Source organism: Oncorhynchus mykiss, chromosome 19 (assembly GCF_057628025.1).
Source record: "Oncorhynchus mykiss isolate SJ-2025 chromosome 19, ASM5762802v1, whole genome shotgun sequence".
In the NCBI taxonomy this organism is placed as follows: Eukaryota; Metazoa; Chordata; class Actinopteri; order Salmoniformes; family Salmonidae; genus Oncorhynchus; species Oncorhynchus mykiss.
Genome location: NC_143040.1, coordinates 11,387,501 through 11,407,500, shown reverse-complemented (window position 1 = coordinate 11,407,500; position 20,000 = coordinate 11,387,501). Strand labels below are relative to the sequence as shown.

The window sequence follows — 20,000 nt, the reverse complement described above, 5'->3', positions numbered from 1 at the left end:
AGGAAGCGTTGTCGTGCAGCAACATGATAGAATATCAGGAAACACCGTCATCATAGCCTATCCAGGCTCGTATAAGCGGAGGAGTTTGATGTAGGCCTGTATGCAAAATGTGTTTTGAGTCGAAATAATTTATAACCGAAATTTGTGATGCTCTTCATGTTATTGTTAACAAATAGAGAGAGACAGAGAGCGAGAGAGCGAGAGAGAGTAAACAAAAACAGAATCTGATTATGGAACTGCAGGGCTAGTAAACATTTCTAACATAATTGACTCTCTCCCTCCATATATCTCTCACTCTCCATATCATTCTCTCTCTCTATCTATCTATCTCTATCTCCCCCGCTCCTCTCTCATCTCTCTCTATTGTCCCACGCACATATTTTACATTGACTGCACAGATTTTACATTGACTGCACAGATTTCACATTGACTGCACAGATTTCACATTGACTGCACAGATTTTACATTGACTGCACAGATTTTACATTGACTGCACAGATTTTACATTGACTGCACAGATTTTACATTGACTGCACAGATTTTACATTGACTGCACATATTTTACATTGACTGCACATATTTTACATTGACTGCACAGATTTTACATTGACTGTATGCATTCAAGATCCAAGATGGCGTAGCAGTAGGACGTATTGTCGTGTCGTGTCCCTTGTATATATCGTTTGTTTTCGTTTTTTTTTCTTCACATATCTTTAAAACTTTTTGCTGAACCTCAACTTCTTCTAAATACTCTCCTGCAACCCGCCTCACCCAACGTAGCTATTTTTCCTAAAGTATTTATATTTACTTCGGACCTTGGAACCCCTCAACTGAAGCTAGCCAACGAACTACCAGCTTCAGCAAAACATTGCTAGCGGTCTTCAGCTAACCGGTCATCAGCTAACCTTTAGCTCGGAAAGCTCTCGCCAGTTCGAACAACGCGACTCTAACCAGAGCATAACGGACCTATTTATTATTTTATTTTATTTTTCATCCCCGGATTCCCATCGCAAACGGAACATTTTGAGCTCCTGGGCTACAATATCCAGACCCACGACCGGTCCATCGATGTCACTGCATGAAGAGGAATAAACAGATACCCCCATCGCGACGTCCCCAAAGGCTAACTCTCTAGCCCTTGCTATCTCCTTGCTTGCAAATTCGGCCTGCTAACTGCTAGCTTGTTTAGCCCGGTCCGCTAACTGCTACCGTGTTTAGCACCGTCTACTAACTGTTAGCTTGTTAGCACAGGCCTGCTAACCGTCTGAATCGCCGCGTCCCAAACACTCACTGAACCCATATTTACTTTCTATCCCTTTTCGATTTTTAATTTGTTTATACCTTCCGGTAACCTGCCTCACCCAATGTGATACGGAACCGCTATTATCTTTACATTTTTAGAACACACTCAAGAACCTCCAGAAGCTAACCAGCTAACTGGCTACAAGCTATTTGGTCATTGTTAGTTTTCTAACCTGGATAACACTCGCCAGTCCAGCTTCCCTGCCCCATCCACCGCTGCCCCTTGGACACTGATCACTTGGCTACATAGCTGATGCATGCTGGACTGTCCATTAATCACGGTAATCCATTCTGCTTGTTTATGTTTTATCTGTCGGCCCCAGCCGCACTTAGGCTCTGTGTGTAGTTAATCCGACCCTCTCTGCCTAATCAATCGCCATTCTACCTGCTGTTGTTGTGCTAGCTGATTAGCTGTTGTCTCACCTACTGTTTTAGCTAGCTCTCCCAATTCAACACCTGTGATTACTGTATGCCTCGCTGTATGTCTTTCTCAAATGTCAATATGCCTTGTATACTGTTGTGCAGGTTAGTTATCATTGTTTTAGTTTACAATGGAGCCCCTAGTTCCACTCTTTATACCCCTGTTACCTCCTTTGTCCCACCCCCCACACATGCGGTGACCTCACCCATTACAACCAGCATGTCCAGAGATACAACCTCTCTCATCATCACCCAGTGCCTGGGCTTACCTCCGCTGTACCCGCACCCCACCATACCCCTGTTTGCGCATTATGCCCTGAATATATTCTACCATGCCCAGAAACCTGCTCCTCTTATTCTCTGTCCCCAACGCCCTAGGCGACCAGTTTTGATAGCCTTCAGCCGCACCCTCATACTACTCCTTCTCTGTTCCGCGGGTGATGTGGAGGTAAACCCAGGCCCTGCATGTCCCCAAGCACCCTCATTTGTTGACTTCTGTGATCGAAAAAGCCTTGGTTTCATGCATGTCAACATCAGAAGCCTCCTCCCTAAGTTTGTCTTACTCACTGCTCTAGCACACTCTGCTAACCCTGATGTCCTTGCCGTGTCTGAATCCTGGCTCAGGAAGGCCACCAAAAATTCTGAGATTTCCATACCCAACTATAACATCTTCCGTCAAGATAGAACTGCCAAAGGAGGAGGAGTTGCAGTCTACTGCAGAGATAGCCTGCAAAGTAATGTCATACTTTCCAGGTCCATACCCAAACAGTTCGAACTACTAATTTTGAAAATTACTCTCTCCAGAAATAAGTCTCTCACTGTTGCCGCCTGCTACCGACCCCCCTCAGCTCCCAGCTGTGCCCTGGACACCATTTGTGAATTGATCGCCCCCCATCTAGCTTCAGAGTTTGTTCTCTTAGGTGACCTAAACTGGGATATGCTTAACACCCCGGCAGTCCTACAATCTAAGCTAGATGCCCTCAATCTCACTCAAATCATCAAGGAACCCACCAGGTACAACCCTAACTCTGTAAACAAGGGCACCCTCATTGACGTCATCCTGACCAACTGGCCCTCCAAATACACCTCCGCTGTCTTCAACCAGGATCTCAGCGATCACTGCCTCATTGCCTGTATCCGCTATGGAGCCGCAGTCAAACGACCACCCCTCATCACTGTCAAACGCTCCCTAAAACACTTCTGTGAGCAGGCCTTTCTAATCGACCTGGCCCGGGTATTTTTTTTTTTTTTTTTTTTTTTTTTTTTTTTTACCTTTATTTAACCAGGCAAGTCAGTTAAGAACAAATTCTTATTTTCAATGACGGCCTGGGAACAGTGGGTTAACTGCCTGTTCAGGGGCAGAACGACAGATTTGTACCTTGTCAGCTCGGGGGTTTGAACTCGCAACCTTCCGGTTACTAGTCCAACGCTCTAACCACTAGGCTACGCTGCCGCCCCGGAATCCTGGAAGGACATTGACCTCATCCCGTCAGTTGAGGATGCCTGGTCTTTCTTTAAAAGTAACTTCCTCACCATTTTAGATAAGCATGCTCCGTTCAAAAAATGCAGAACTAAGAACAGATATAGCCCCTGGTTCACTCCAGACCTGACTGCCCTCGACCAGCACAAAAACATCCTGTGGCGGACTGCACTAACATCGAACAGTCCCCGCGATATGCAACTGTTCAGGGAAGTCAGGAACCAATACACACAGTCAGTCAGGAAAGCTAAAGCCAACTTCTTCAGGCAGAAGTTTGCATCTTGTAGCTCCAACTCCAAAAAGTTCTGGGACACTGTGAAGTCCATGGAGAACAAGAGCACCTCCTCCCAGCTGCCCACTGCACTGAGGCTAGGTAACACAGTCACCACCGATAAATCCATGATTATCGAAAACTTCAACAAGCATTTCTCAACGGCTGGCCATGCCTTCCGCCTGGCTACTCCAACCTCGTCCAACAGCTCCCCCCCCCCCGCAGCTACTCGCCCAAGCCTCTCCAGGTTCTCCTTTACCCAAATCCAGATAGCAGATGTTCTGAAAGAGCTGCAAAACCTGGACCCGTACAAATCAGCTGGGCTTGACAATCTGGACCCTCTATTCCTGAAACTATCCGCCGCCATTGTCGCAACCCCTATTACCAGCCTGTTCAACCTCTCTTTCATATCGTCTGAGATCCCCAAGGATTGGAAAGCTGCCGCAGTCATCCCCCTCTTCAAAGGGGGCGACACCCTGGACCCAAACTGTTACAGACCAATATCCATCCTGCCCTGCCTATCTAAGGTCTTCGAAAGCCAAGTCAACAAACAGATCACTGACCATCTTGAATCCCACCGTACCTTCTCCGCTGTGCAATCTGGTTTCCGAGCCGGTCACGGGTGTACCTCAGCCACGCTCAAGGTACTAAACGATATAATAACCGCCATCGATAAAAGACAGTACTGTGCAGCCGTCTTCATAGACCTTGCCAAGGCTTTCGACTCTGTCAATCACCGTATTCTTATCGGCAGACTCAGTAGCCTCGGTTTTTCGGATGACTGCCTTGCCTGGTTCACCAATTACTTTGCAGACAGAGTTCAGTGTGTCAAATCGGAGGGCATGCTGTCCGGTCCTCTGGCAGTCTCTATGGGGGTGCCACAGGGTTCAATTCTCGGGCCGACTCTTTTCTCTGTATATATCAATGATGTTTCTCATGCTGCGGGCGATTCCCTGATCCACCTCTATGCAGACGACACCATTCTATATACTTCCGGCCCGTCCTTGGACACTGTGCTATCTAACCTCCAAACGAGCTTCAATGCCATACAGCACTCCTTCCGTGGCCTCCAACTGCTCTTAAACGCTAGTAAAACCAAATGCATGCTTTTCAACCGTTCGCTGCCTGCACCCGCACGCCTGACCAGCATCACCACCCTGGATGGTTCCGACCTTGAATATGTGGACATCTATAAGTACCTAGGTGTCTGGCTAGACTCTAAACTCTCCTTCCAGACCCATATCAAACATCTCCAATCGAAAATCAAATCAAGAGTCGGCTTTCTATTCCGCAACAAAGCCTCCTTCACTCACGCCGCCAAACTTACCCTAGTAAAACTGACTATCCTACCGATCCTCGACTTCGGCGATGTCATCTACAAAATTGCTTCCAACTCTCTACTCAGCAAACTGGATGCAGTCTATCACAGTGCCATCCGTTTTGTCACTAAAGCACCTTATACCACCCACCACTGCGACTTGTATGCTCTAGTCGGCTGGCCCTCGCTACATATTCGTCGCCAGACCCACTGGCTCCAGGTCATCTACAAGTCCATGCTAGGTAAAGCTCCGCCTTATCTCAGTTCACTGGTTACGATGGCAACACCCATCCGTAGCACGCGCTCCAGCAGGTGTATCTCACTGATCATCCCTAAAGCCAACACCTCATTTGGCCGCCTTTCGTTCCAGTTCTCTGCTGCCTGTGATTGGAACGAATTGCAAAAATCGCTGAAGTTGGAGACTTTTATCTCCCTCACCAACTTCAAACATCTGCTATCTGAGCAGCTAACCGATCGCTGCAGCTGTACATAGTCTATTGGTAAATAGCCCACCCATTTTCACCTACCTCATCCCCATACTGTTTTTATTTATTTATTTTTCTGCTCTTTTGCACACCAATATCTCTATCTCTACCTTTACATAACCATCTGATCATTTATCACTCCAGTGTTAATCTGCATAATTGTAATTATTTGCCTACCTTCTCATGCCTTTTGCACACAATGTATATATAGACTCCCCTTTTTTCTACTGTGTTATTGACTTGTTAATTGTTTACTCCATGTGTAACTCTGTGTTGTCTGTTCACACTGCTATGCCTTATCTTGGCCAGGTCGCAGTTGCAAATGAGAACTTGTTCTCAACTAGCCTACCTGGTTAAATAAAGGTGAAATAAAAAAAATAAATAAAATAAAAATATGTAAAATATTTTCCCAACAGGTCATGCTCACTTTGGCCTGGGTTTGGTGGATGTTTCTAAGTGATTATCTATTAATTGATTTTAAAGGGGAGAAACTCAGACTTCCACATCCTTTGTTTTTAAATTGATATTAATCGTCTTGGACTTCAACATGTCTTCCTTACTGTCCTCTCATTCCCCGTTGACAGGAAGCAACAGGTTTTCACCACCTATTGTTTTAGTGCAGAAGAAGGAAAGGAGATAAGGAAATGAAGGAATCCACATTAGACTATAATGATGCACCCATTTTCTTACAATTGGCGAGGATGGAATCAACGTTAGACCTCAGTATGGAGATGCACCCATCGCCTAAGACACATAGAGGAAGGAATCAACGTTAGACCTAAGTATGGAGATGCACCCATCGCCTAAGACAAAGAGAGGAAGGAATCAACGTTAGACCCCAGTATGGAGATGCACCCATCGCCTAAGACAAAGAGAGGAAGGAATCAACGTTAGACCTCGGTATGGAGATGCACCCATCACCTAAGACAAAGAGAGGAAGGAATCAACGTTAGACCTCGGTATGGAGATGCACCCATCACCTAAGACAAAGAGAGGAAGGATGCCTCTTTAGACTATCAAGATGCACCCATCACCTAAGACAAAGAGAGGAAGGATGCCTCTTTAGACTATCAAGATGCACCCATTTTCTTAAATGAGGACAGTAAAGTAGACCTCTTTTTCAGCCATTAAGATGCACCAATTTAACTACACAAGGTGAGGAAGGAATCCACCTGATATTATTGAGATGCATCCATTTTCTTAAAAGTGGAGGTACTCTACACTTTTAAGAAAATGGCTATTTTCTTGACAATAGAGACGTACCCATTGAACTAGACAAGGTCTATGAAGGAACCAAGTCTCATCAGGAGAATAGCTGGCAACCCACCATGTCCTCATCATGTCTTTAACCACACGAAGGTAAACATGGATAAATACATGCTTGATAAAAGGAGAAGTGTGTGTGTGTGTGTGTGTGTGTGTGTGTGTGTGTGTGTACCACTGTGTCTGATGGATTGGAGGCGTTAGGTTTTGACAGGCTTTTAGCTATTATTTTTGTCTCTCTGTCTTCACCTGCTCTCTCTGTCTGTGTCTTGCTCAAACATGGACTAACAAACTTACACATTCATGTATGCACATTCATAAACAGACACACACCCACACGCATGCTTCCAAACACACACAAACACACACACACAAACTTTAATGCACACTCCTCCTGTTCTCTCTCTATCTCTCTCAATTCAAATCATTTAAAAGGGCTTTATAGGCTAGGAAGCACACTATATATGCTGGAAGCCCCATCAAATGGAAGCCCCTATAAATGGAAGCCCCTTCAAATGAGTGGATTCAGCTATTTCAGCCACACCTGTTGCTGACAGGTGTATAAAATCCAGCACACAGCCATGCGATCTCCATAACCCGTACCCAAACTGCCTCTGGAAGCAACATCAGCACAATAACTGTTAATTGGGAGCTTCATGAAATGGGTTTCCATGGGCGAGCAGCCACACAAAAGCCTAAGATCACCATGTGCAATGCCAAGCGTCGGCTGGAGTGGTGTAAATCTCGCCGCCATTGGACTCTGGAGGAGTGGAAACGCGTTCTCTGGAACGACGAATCACGCTTCACCATCTGGCAGTTTGATGGCTGAGTTTGGGTTTGGCGGAAGCTAGGAGAATGCTACCTTCCCCAATGCATAGTGCCAACTGTAAAGTTTGGTGGAGGAGGAATAATGTTATGAGGCTGTTTTTCATGGTTCAGGCTAGTCCACTTACTTCCAGTGAAGGGACATCTTAACCCTACAGCATACAATTACATTCAGATCAAATCAAATAAAATTGTATTAGTCACATACACTGAATAAAACAGGCGCAGACCTTACAGTGAAATGCTGACTTACAAGGCCTTTAACCAACAGTGCAGTTTAATGAACAAATAATTAAAGAGCAGCAGTAAATAACAATAGCGGGGCTATATACAGGGGGTACCTGTACAGAGTGAATGTGTCAAGGTGCGGGGGCACCGGTGTCGAGGTAATTGAGGTAATTATGTGCATGCAGGTAGGGTTATTAAAGTGGCTATGCATAGATAATAACAGAGAGTAGCAGCAGCGTATGGGGGGTGCTAACAGTCTGGGCCCTAGTGATGTACTGGGCCGTTCGCATTACCCTCTGTAGTGCCTTGCGGTCAGAGGCCAAGCAGTTGCCATGCCAGGCAGTGATGCAACCTGTCAGGATGCTCTCAATGGTGCAGCTGTGCAACCTTTTGAAGATCTGAGGACCCATGCCAAATCTTTTCAGTCTCCTGAGGTTGGAATAGGTTTTGTTGTGACCTCTTCATGACTGTCTCGTGTGCTTGGACCATGTTAGTTTGTTGGTGATGTGGATGCCAAGGAACTTGAAGCTCTCAACCTGCTCCACTGCAGCCCCGTCAATGAGACATTCTATGCGATTCTGTGATTCCAACTTTTTGGCAACAGTTTGGGGAAAGCCTTTTCCCTTTTCAGCATGACAATGCCCCTGTGTACCGAGAGAGGTTCATATAGAAATGCTTTGTTGAGATCGGTGTGGAAGAACTTGACTGGCTTGCACAGAGCCCTGACCTCAACCCCATCAAACAACTTTGGGATGAATTGGAACGCCGACTGCGAGCCAGGCCTAATCACCCAACATTAGTGCCCAACCTCACTAATGCTCTTGTGGCTGAATGGAAGCAAATCCCCGCAGCAATATTCCAATATCTAATGGAAAGCCTTCCCAGAAGACTTGAGGCTGTTACAGCAGCAAACGGGGGACCAAATCCATATTAATGCCCATGATTTTGAAATGAGATGTTTAACAAGCAGGTGTCCACGTACTTTTGGTCATGCAGTGTATGTTTACATTGCCAAGGCAAATGGAATATACAATAAACAAAAGGGAAATAAACAATCAGTAAACATTACAATCACAAAAGTTTTTTATTCTCTGTCTCTCTCTCTCTCTCTCTCTCTCTCGTTCTTGTTCTCGTTCTTTCTCTCTCTCTCTCTCTCTCTCTCGCACCCTCTTTTGGTCTCTCTCTCTTGCACTCTCTTTTATTCTGTCTCTCTCTCTTTCTCTCTCTCTTTCTCTCTCTCTCGCACCCTCTTTTATTTTTATTCTCTCTCTCCCTCTCTCTCTCTCTCTCTCTCTCGCACCCTCTTTTGGTCTCTCTCTCTTGCACTCTCTTTTATTCTCTGTCTCTCTCTCTCTCTCTCTCTCTCTCTTTCTCTCTCTCTCGCACCCTCTTTTATTTTTATTCTCTCTCTCCCTCTCTCTCTCTCTCTCTCTCTCTCTCTCTCTCTCTCTCTCTCTCGCAATCTCTTTTGGTCTCTCTCTCTCAAATTCAAATTCAAATTCAAGCTGCTTTATTGGCATGAAAAACATTGTGTCAATATTGCCAAAGCAACAATGTATACAATATACATTGTAACAAAATTATAAATGATAGCAAATAATAATATAAAATGGTAGTAAATAATAATACAAAATTAAATACAAAAATAATAACAATAAAATGGTAACAGTCAATAGTAGAAATGCAATAAATATAAAATCAAATTATGGAAAATGAAACTATAACTAACTTATAACTAAATAACTAAATATCTCTCTCTCTCTCTTGCACCCTCTCTCTCTCTCTCTCGCACCCTCTTTTATTTTTATTCTCTCTCTCTCTCTCTCTCTCTCTTTCTCTCTCTCCCTTTCTCTCTCTCTCGCTCCCTCTCTCTCTCTCTCTCTCTCTCTCTCTCTCTCTCTCTCTCTCTCTCTCTCTCTCTCTCTCTCTCTCTCTCTCTCTCTCTCGCATCCTCTTTTGGTCTCTCTCTCTCTCGCACCCTCTTTTATTTTTATTCTCTCTCTCTCTCTCTCTCTCTCTCTCTCTCTCTCTCTCTCTCTCTCTCTCTCTCTCTCTCTCTCTCTCTCTCTCTCCCGCACCCTCTTTTGGTCTCTCTCTCTCTCTCTCTCTCTCTCTCTCGCACCCTCTTTTGGTCTCTCTCTCTCTCTCTCTCTCTCTCTCTCTCTCTCTCTCTCTCTCTCTTTACATCACTTCCAGTAAACATGTATCATAACTCCAGTACTGTGGCTGCTCTATTACAAGACCTTGTAGTGTGTGTGTGTGTGTGTGTGTGTGTGTGTGTGTGTGGTTACGTTAGTTTGTCTGTCACATGGTTTACCTACTTACTCCTTTCTCTTTGCATCTGAATGAATGATAGATGATCAGGTCCCTGAACTGAGCTGCTGCATGTATCATGTATGTCCCCTTCTGTTGATGAGGGATAGGGTCACTATAACATGCAGGGCTATAGAGGGATGGTTGTGTGTGTGTGTGTGTCAAGGCTCCATGTCCCATGTTGATGAGGTCATAAAGGTGGTTGGAGACAGCTGATGTCTTTGTGTTTATCCTGTGGGGTTATTAGCCACTTTCCTAATCAAAGCCTGATGGGAAGAGAGTTGAGGTATAACAGACTCCTCAGGGTAGACGCCTGCGTGTCGTCTGTGAATGTCACTCTGTCTCTCTTCACCATCTCATTTAAATTACATTCTATTGGAGGTTAAAGGTCCATGTGTGGCTCTGGGATTGGCTCTTTCATTGGTTCTGAAATGAGTCTATCCCACATGGCACCCTATTCCCTATGTAGTGCACTACTCTATACGCCCTGGTCAAAAGTAGTGCACTACCCTATAGACCCTGGTCAAAAATAGTGCGCTACCCTATAGACCCTGGTCAAAAGTAGTGCACTACCCTATAGACCCTGGTCAAAAGTAATGCACTACCCTATAGACCCTGGTCAAAAGTAATGCACTACCCTATAGACCCTGGTCAAAAGTAGTGCACTACCCTATAGACCCTGGTCAAAGTAGTGCACTACCCTATAGACCCTGGTCAAAGTAGTGCACTACCCTATAGACCCTGGTCAAAGTAGTGCACTACCCTATAGACCCTGGTCAAAGTAGTGCACTACCCTATAGACCCTGGTCAAAGTAGTGCACTACCCTATAGACCCTGGTCAAAGTAGTGCACTACCCTATAGACCCTGGTCAAAGTAGTGCACTACCCTATAGACCCTGGTCAAAGTAGTGCACTACCCTATAGACCCTGGTCAAAGTAGTGCACTACCCTATAGACCCTGGTCAAAGTAGTGCACTACCCTATAGACCCTGGTCAAAGTAGTGCACTACCCTATAGACCCTGGTCAAAGTAGTGCACTACCCTATATACCCTGGTCAAAGTAGTGCGCTACCCTATAGACCCTGGTCAAAAGTAGTGCACTACCCTATAGACCCTGGTCAAAGTAGTGCACTACCCTATATACCCTGGTCAAAGTAGTGCGCTACCCTATAGACCCTGGTCAAAAGTAGTGCACTACCCTATAGACCCTGGTCAAAGTAGTGCACTACCCTATAGACCCTGGTCAAAGTAGTGCACTACCCTATAGACCCTGGTCAAAGTAGTGCACTACCCTATATACCCTGGTCAAAGTAGTGCGCTACCCTATAGACCCTGGTCAAAGTAGTGCGCTACCCTATAGACCCTGGTCAAAAGTAGTGCACTACCCTATAGACCCTGGTCAAAGTAGTGCGCTACCCTATAGACCCTGGTCAAAAGTAGTGCACTACCCTATAGACCCTGGTCAAAGTAGTGCACTACCCTATAGACCCTGGTCAAAGTAGTGCACTACCCTATATACCCTGGTCAAAGTAGTGCGCTACCCTATAGACCCTGGTCAAAGTAGTGCACTACCCTATAGACCCTGGTCAAAAGTAGTGCACTACCCTATATACCCTGGTCAAAGTAGTGCGCTACCCTATAGACCCTGGTCAAAAGTAGTGCACTACCCTATATACCCTGGTCAAAGTAGTGCGCTACCCTATAGACCCTGGTCAAAGTAGTGCACTACCCTATATACCCTGGTCAAAGTAGTGCACTACCCTATAGACCCTGGTCAAAGTAGTGCACTACATAGGGAGCCATTTTGGATGCAGGGCTGCCTGTCTAGGACCCATTGAATGGTGGAAAAATCACCATTTATTTCAAGGTGTGGTGATAAAAATCACCATTTATTTCAAGGTGTGGTGATAAAAATCACCATTTATTTCAAGGTGTGGTGATAAAAATCACCATTTATTTCAAGGTGTGGTGATAAAAATCACCATTTATTTCAAGGTGTGGTGATAAAAATCACCATTTATTTCAAGGTGTGGTGATAAAAATCACCATTTATTTCAAGGTGTGGTGATAAAAATCACCATTTATTTCAAGATGTGGTGATATAAATCACCATTTATTTCAAGGTGTGGTGATATAAATCACCATTTATTTCAAGGTGTGGTGATATAAATCACCATTTATTTCAAGGTGTGGTGATAAAAATCACCATTTATTTCAAGGTGTGGTGATATAAATCACCATTTATTTCAAGGTGTGGTGATATAAATCACCATTTATTTCAAGGTGTGGTGATATAAATCACCATTTATTTCATGGTGTGGTGATATAAATCACCATTTATTTCAAGGTGTGGTGATATAAATCCTGACAGTATCATAATGTCATTCCAAACAACACTTTATTCAGTCTATTCTATACACACACACACACACACACACACACACACACACACACACACACACACACACACACACACACACACACACACACACAGTGTGCCTGGAGAGGTTAGGCATGTGTAGCCATGCTGGAAGAGAGCAGTCCCACTGGCATCAACACCTCTACTGTCTCTTCCCATTACTGGACACACACCCTGCCACATCTCACATTGAAGCTCCTAACCTCTCTCTCTACCACTCTCTCCCCCTCTCTCTTCCTCTCTCTCTCACCCCCTCCCTCTTCCTCTTTCTCTCCCCCTCTCTCCCTCTCCTCTCTCACTCCTCCTCTAAAAGCTACATGATAATGGGACGGTCATGACTAATACATGACTGAGACCTCATCCATAACTCAATCTCAGTATTGGCCACACACTCACACACACACACACACACACACACACACACACACACACACACACATCTCTGTATTAGCTCAGGCAGATGGTGAGAGAGACTCATCACCATGCACCTCTTAAAACCTCTCAGGGAAAATGCAGAGCGCCAAATTCAAATAAATTACTAGAAAAATCATGAAATCACAAATGCAAGATGGCAAATTAAAGCTACACGTGTTTTGAATCCAGCCAACATGTCAGATTTCAAAAAGGCTTTTCGGCGAAAGCATAAGATGCTATTATCTGAGGATAGCACCTCCATAAACAAAGAGAGAAGCATATTTCAATCCTGCAGGCGCGACACAAAATGCAGAAATAAAATATAGATCATGCCTTACCTTTGACGAACTTCTTTTGTTGGCACTCCACTATGTCCATAAACATCACAAATGGTCATTTTGTTTGATTAATTCCGTCGATATCTATCCAAAAAGTCCATTTATTTGGCGCGTTTGATCCAGAAAAACACCGGTTCCAACTTGTGCAAAGTAACTACAAAATATCTCAAAAGTTACCTGTAAACTTTGCCAAAACATTTCAAAACACTTTTGTAATACAACTTTAGGTATTTTTAATGTAAATAATCGATCAAATTGAAGAAGGGATGATCTCTTGTTCAATACAGGAGGAAAACAAACTCAAGCATGCTTTCTGGTCACGCGCCTCCATCTAACAGTACACTTCAAGTTAACCTCGTTCAATATGGCCGTACTTCTCCATTACACAAAGGAATAACCTCAACCAATTTCTAATGACTGTTGACATCCAGTGAAAGCGATAGGAACCCCAAGAATGTCCTTTAAAATTCTGGATTCCCAATGAAAACCCATTGAAAAGAGAGTGACCTCAAAAAAAAGAATCTGAATGGTTTTTCCTCTGGGTTTCGCCTGCTAAATAAGTTCTGTTATACTCACAGACATGATTCCAACAGTTTTAGAAAATTCAGAGTGTTTTCTATCCAAATATACTAATAATATGCATATCTTATCTTCTGGGGATGAGTAGCAGGCAGTTGAATTTGGGCATGCATTTCATCCGGACGTGAAAATACTGCCCCGTCACAGCCTTCTGGGATTGATTTCAACCGTTTCCTTCATTCAACATCCACATCTGATTGCTCACTTTCATCTGAATAATTTCTACAGTTAAAAGCATGACTGACATACAGACTGAAACTGTGGTAGGATGTTATTTTTTTGTTTTACATATACCTCTACTGTATATTGTCGAGAGTAGGTAGCTGTGTACATTCTCCTCCTCTCCTCATCTCTCCTTTCCTCTCCCCTCCCTCTTTACTAGTAGTAGGTGCTGATGATAAATAGGAAACACATTTCAACCCTCAGACAGTCCCTGTGTTAATCCATTTCAACCCTCAGACAGTCACTGTGTGAATCCAGATCAACCCTCAGACAGTCACTGTGTTAATCCATTTCAACCCTCAGACAGTCACTGTGTGAATCCAGATCAACCCTCAGACAGTCACTGTGTTAATCCATTTCAACCCTCAGACAGTCACTTTGTGAATCCAGATCAACCCTCAGACAGTCACTGTGTGAATCTAGATCAACCCTCAGACAGTCACTGTGTGAATCCATACCAACCCTCAGACAGTCACTGTGTGAATCTAGATCAACCTGCAGACGGTCCCTGTGTGAATCCATTTCAACCCTCAGACAATCACTGTGTGAATCCAGATCAACCCTCAGACAGTCACTGTGTGAATCCATTTCAACCCTCAGACAATCACTGTTTGAATCCAGATCAACCCTCAGACAGTCACTGTGTGAATCCATAGTGACATACAGTATACAGCTAGTGTGGTAGGATGAAGGCAGTATACAGCTAGTGTGGTAGGACGGAGGCAGTATAAAGCTAGTGTGGTAGGACGAAGGCAGTAAACAGCTAGTGTGGTAGGATGAAGGCAGTATACAGCTAGTGTGGCAGGATGAAGGCAGTATACAGCTAGTGTGGTAGGATGAAGGCAGTATACAGCTAGTGTGGTAGGATGAAGGCAGTATACGGCTAGCGTGGTAGGATGAAGGCAGTATACGGCTAGTGTGGTAGGATGAAGGCAGTATACAGCTAGTGTGGTAGGATGAAGGCAGTATACAGCTAGTGTGGTAGGATCAAGGCAGTATACAGCTAGTGTGGTAGGATGAAGGCAGTATACAGCTTGTGTGGTAGGATGAAGGCAGTATACAGCTTGTGTGGTAGGTTGAAGGCAGTATACAGCTAGTGTGGTAGGATGAAGGCAGTATACAGCTAGTGTGGTAGGATGAAGGCAGTATACAGCTCGTGTGGTAGGATGAAGGCAGTATACAGCTCGTGTGGTAGGATGAAGGCAGTATACAGCTAGTGTGGTAGGATGAAGGCAGTATACAGCTAGTGTGGTAGGATGAAGGCAGTATACAGCTCGTGTGGTAGGATGAAGGCAGTATACAACTAGTGTGGTAGGATGAACGCAGTATACAGCTAGTGTGGTAGGATGAAGGCAGTATACAGCTCGTGTGGTAGGATGAAGGCAGACACAACCCATATCTGAAGAGTCTGAAGTCTGTGCTTTTAAGACGTAATCTGCAGGATGACATTTTAACAAGGCTCTTTCCTCTATTGCAGGGCAACATCCAGCCCGTTCAATCTGGCCTGCGGAGGTCGGAGTGTTTTAGTTGAAATGTTTTGGATTTTGGCTTACAAAACACTCCAGGCCACCCTTGAACATCCAAAATGTGAAAGTGTAGAAATTATAATGAATCTAAACTTTTTCATGTATCTGCCCCTTTTTTCTGATGAGCAAATCATTCAGGAAAAAACCTGTCCAGCCCACCGCTGAATTTTGAAATCCGATGTGGCCCTCGAGCCACAATTATTGCCCAGCGCTGATCTGTGGAGGAAGAGAGAGAATAAGAGAGGGGGAAGTGGAGAGAAAGAGAGGACTAGTCAGTGACGGACGGGTAGGGAGTTGGAAAGGGATCAAATACCTGAAACAGAGATGGAAGCTGCTGGAAATGTTCTGACATAATTACCTCTTTTATGAAATCTATCTGACCACATCAAAAGTGTGTGTGTGTGTGTGTGTGTTCATGTTTGTGTGTTTGTGTTCGTGTCTGGGTGTGTGTGTGTGTGTGTGTGTGTGTGTGTGTGTGTGTGTGTGTTCATGTTTGTGTGTTCGTGTTCGTGTCTGTGTGTGTGTGTGTGTGTGTGTTCATGTTTGTGTGTTCGTGTTCGTGTCTGTGTGTGTGTGTGTGTGTGTGTGTGTGTGTGTGTGTGTGTGTGTGTGTGTGTGTGTGTGTGTGTGTGTGTGTGTTCATGTTCGTGTCTGTGTGTGTGTGTTCAAACTGCAGCCAGAGAGAGACTATTTTGATCAAAGCAGTGGTTTAGTCACCGTTCTGTGAGTCGTACAGAGCAGAACCCTGACAGTAATTAACTAACGAGGACATGGAGCGGTTAAGTGTGTGTGTCTGTGTGTCTCCTATGTGACATATACAGCTAGTGTGGTAGGATGAAGGCAGTATACAGCTAGTGTGGTAGGATAAAGGCAGTATACAGCTAGTGTGGTAGGATGAAGGCAGTATACAGCTAGTGTGGTAGGATGAAGGCAGTATACAGCTAGTGTGGTAGGATAAAGGCAGTATACAGCTAGTGTGGTAGGATGAAGGCAGTATACAGCTAGTGTGGTAGGATGAAGGCAGTATACAGCTAGTGTGGTTGGATGAAGGCAGTATACAGCTAGTGTGGTAGGATGAAGGCAGTATACAGCTAGTGTGGTAGGATGAAGGCAGTATACAGCTAGTGTGGTAGGATAAAGGCAGTATACAGCTAGTGTGGTAGGATGAAGGCAGTATACAGCTAGTGTGGTAGGATGAAGGCAGTATACAGCTAGTGTGGTAGGATGAAGGCAGTATACAGCTAGTGTGGTAGGATGAAGGCAGTATACAGCTAGTGTGGTAGGATGAAGGCAGTATACAGCTAGTGTGGTAGGATGAAGGCAGTATACAGCTAGTGTGGTAGGATGAAGGCAGTATACAGCTAGTGTGGTAGGATGAAGGCAGTATACAGCTAGTGTGGTAGGATGAAGGCAGTATACAGCTAGTGTGGTAGGATAAAGGCAGTATACAGCTAGTGTGGTAGGATGAAGGCAGTATACAGCTAGTGTGGTAGGATGAAGGCAGTATACAGCTAGTGTGGTTGGATGAAGGCAGTATACAGCTAGTGTGGTAGGATGAAGGCAGCATACAGCTAGTGTGGTAGGATGAAGGCAGTATACAGCTAGTGTGGTAGGATAAAGGCAGTATACAGCTAGTGTGGTAGGATGAACGCAGTATACAGCTAGTGTGGTAGGATAAAGGCAGTATACAGCTAGTGTGGTAGGATCAAGGCAGTATACAGCTAGTGTGGTAGGATGAAGGCAGTATACAGCTAGTGTGGTAGGATGAAGGCAGTATACAGCTAGTGTGGTAGGATGAAGGCAGTATACAGCTAGTGTGGTAGGATAAAGGCAGTATACAGCTAGTGTGGTAGGATGAACGCAGTATACAGCTAGTGTGGTAGGATGAAGGCAGTATACAGCTAGTGTGGTAGGATGAAGGCAGTATACAGCTAGTGTGGTAGGATGAAGGCAGTATACAGCTAGTGTGGTAGGATGAAGGCAGTATACAGCTAGTGTGGTAGGATGAAGGCAGTATACAGCTAGTGTGGTAGGATCAAGGCAGTATACAGCTAGTGTGGTAGGATGAAGGCAGTATACAGCTAGTGTGGTAGGATGAAGGCAGTATACAGCTAGTGTGGTAGGATGAAGGCAGTATACAGCTAGTGTGGTAGGATGAAGGCAGTATACAGCTAGTGTGGTAGGATGAAGGCAGTATACAGCTAGTGTTGTAGGATAAAGGCAGTATACAGCTAGTGTGGTAGGATGAAGGCAGTATACAGCTAGTGTGGTAGGATGAAGGCAGTATACAGCTAGTGTGGTAGGATGAAGGCAGTATACAGCTAGTGTGGTAGGATGAAGGCAGTATACAGCTAGTGTGGTAGGATGAAGGCAGTATACAGCTAGTGTTGTAGGATAAAGGCAGTATACAGCTAGTGTGGTAGGATGAAGGCAGTATACAGCTAGTGTGGTAGGATGAAGGCAGTATACAGCTAGTGTGGTAGGATGAAGGCAGTATACAGCTAGTGTGGTAGGATGAAGGCAGTATACAGCTAGTGTGGTAGGATGAAGGCAGTATACAGCTAGTGTGGTAGGATGAAGGCAGTATACAGCTAGTGTGGTAGGATGAAGGCAGTATACAGCTAGTGTGGTAGGATGAAGGCAGTATACAGCTAGTGTGGTAGGATGAAGGCAGTATACAGCTAGTGTGGTAGGATGAAGGCAGTATACAGCTAGTGTGGTAGGATGAAGGCAGTATACAGCTAGTGTGGTAGGATGAAGGCAGTATACAGCTAGTGTGGTAGGATGAAGGCAGTATACAGCTAGTGTGGTAGGTTGAAGGCAGTATACAGCTAGTGTGGTAGGATGAAGGCGGTATACAGCTAGTGTGGTAGGATGAAGGCAGTATACAGCTAGTGTGGTAGGATGAAGGCAGTATACAGCTAGTGTGGTAGGATGAAGGCAGTATACAGCTAGTGTGGTAGGATGAAGGCAGTATACAGCTAGTGTTGTAGGATAAAGGCAGTATACAGCTAGTGTGGTAGGATGAAGGCAGTATACAGCTAGTGTGGTAGGTTGAAGGCAGTATACAGCTAGTGTGGTAGGTTGAAGGCAGTATACAGCTAGTGTGGTAGGATGAAGGCAGTATACAGCTAGTGTGGTAGGTTGAAGGCAGTATACAGCTAGTGTGGCAGGATAAAGGCAGTATACAGCTAGTGTGGTAGGATGAAGGCAGTATATAGCTAGTGTGGTAGGATGAAGGCAGTATACAGCTAGTGTGGTAGGATAAAGGCAGTATACAGCTAGTGTGGTAGGATGAACGCAGTATACAGCTAGTGTGGTAGGATAAAGGCAGTATACAGCTAGTGTGGTAGGATCAAGGCAGTATACAGCTAGTGTGGTAGGATGAAGGCAGTATACAGCTAGTGTGGTAGGATGAAGGCAGTATACAGCTAGTGTGGTAGGATGAAGGCAGTATACAGCTAGTGTGGTAGGATAAAGGCAGTATACAGCTAGTGTGGTAGGATGAACGCAGTATACAGCTAGTGTGGTAGGATGAAGGCAGTATACAGCTAGTGTGGTAGGATGAAGGCAGTATACAGCTAGTGTGGTAGGATGAAGGCAGTATACAGCTAGTGTGGTAGGATGAAGGCAGTATACAGCTAGTGTGGTAGGATGAAGGCAGTATACAGCTAGTGTGGTAGGATCAAGGCAGTATACAGCTAGTGTGGTAGGATGAAGGCAGTATACAGCTAGTGTGGTAGGATGAAGGCAGTATACAGCTAGTGTGGTAGGATGAAGGCAGTATACAGCTAGTGTGGTAGGATGAAGGCAGTATACAGCTAGTGTGGTAGGATGAAGGCAGTATACAGCTAGTGTTGTAGGATAAAGGCAGTATACAGCTAGTGTGGTAGGATGAAGGCAGTATACAGCTAGTGTGGTAGGATGAAGGCAGTATACAGCTAGTGTGGTAGGATGAAGGCAGTATACAGCTAGTGTGGTAGGATGAAGGCAGTATACAGCTAGTGTGGTAGGATGAAGGCAGTATACAGCTAGTGTGGTAGGATGAAGGCAGTATACAGCTAGTGTGGTAGGATGAAGGCAGTATACAGCTAGTGTGGTAGGATAAAGGCAGTATACAGCTAGTGTGGTAGGATGAACGCAGTATACAGCTAGTGTGGTAGGATGAAGGCAGTATACAGCTAGTGTGGTAGGATGAAGGCAGTATACAGCTAGTGTGGTAGGATGAAGGCAGTATACAGCTAGTGTGGTAGGATGAAGGCAGTATACAGCTAGTGTGGTAGGATGAAGGCAGTATACAGCTAGTGTGGTAGGATCAAGGCAGTATACAGCTAGTGTGGTAGGATGAAGGCAGTATACAGCTAGTGTGGTAGGATGAAGGCAGTATACAGCTAGTGTGGTAGGATGAAGGCAGTATACAGCTAGTGTGGTAGGATGAAGGCAGTATACAGCTAGTGTGGTAGGATGAAGGCAGTATACAGCTAGTGTTGTAGGATAAAGGCAGTATACAGCTAGTGTGGTAGGATGAAGGCAGTATACAGCTAGTGTGGTAGGATGAAGGCAGTATACAGCTAGTGTGGTAGGATGAAGGCAGTAT

General features: G+C 44.8%; 1 protein-coding gene across 1 annotated transcript in view; it reads left to right on the top strand.

Moving 5' to 3' along the window:
• LOC110512762 (neuronal acetylcholine receptor subunit alpha-3) overlaps positions 1–20,000 on the top strand; it is a 46,789-nt gene that overhangs the window by 1,589 nt on the left and 25,200 nt on the right. The gene's annotated exons all lie outside the window — the stretch shown is intronic.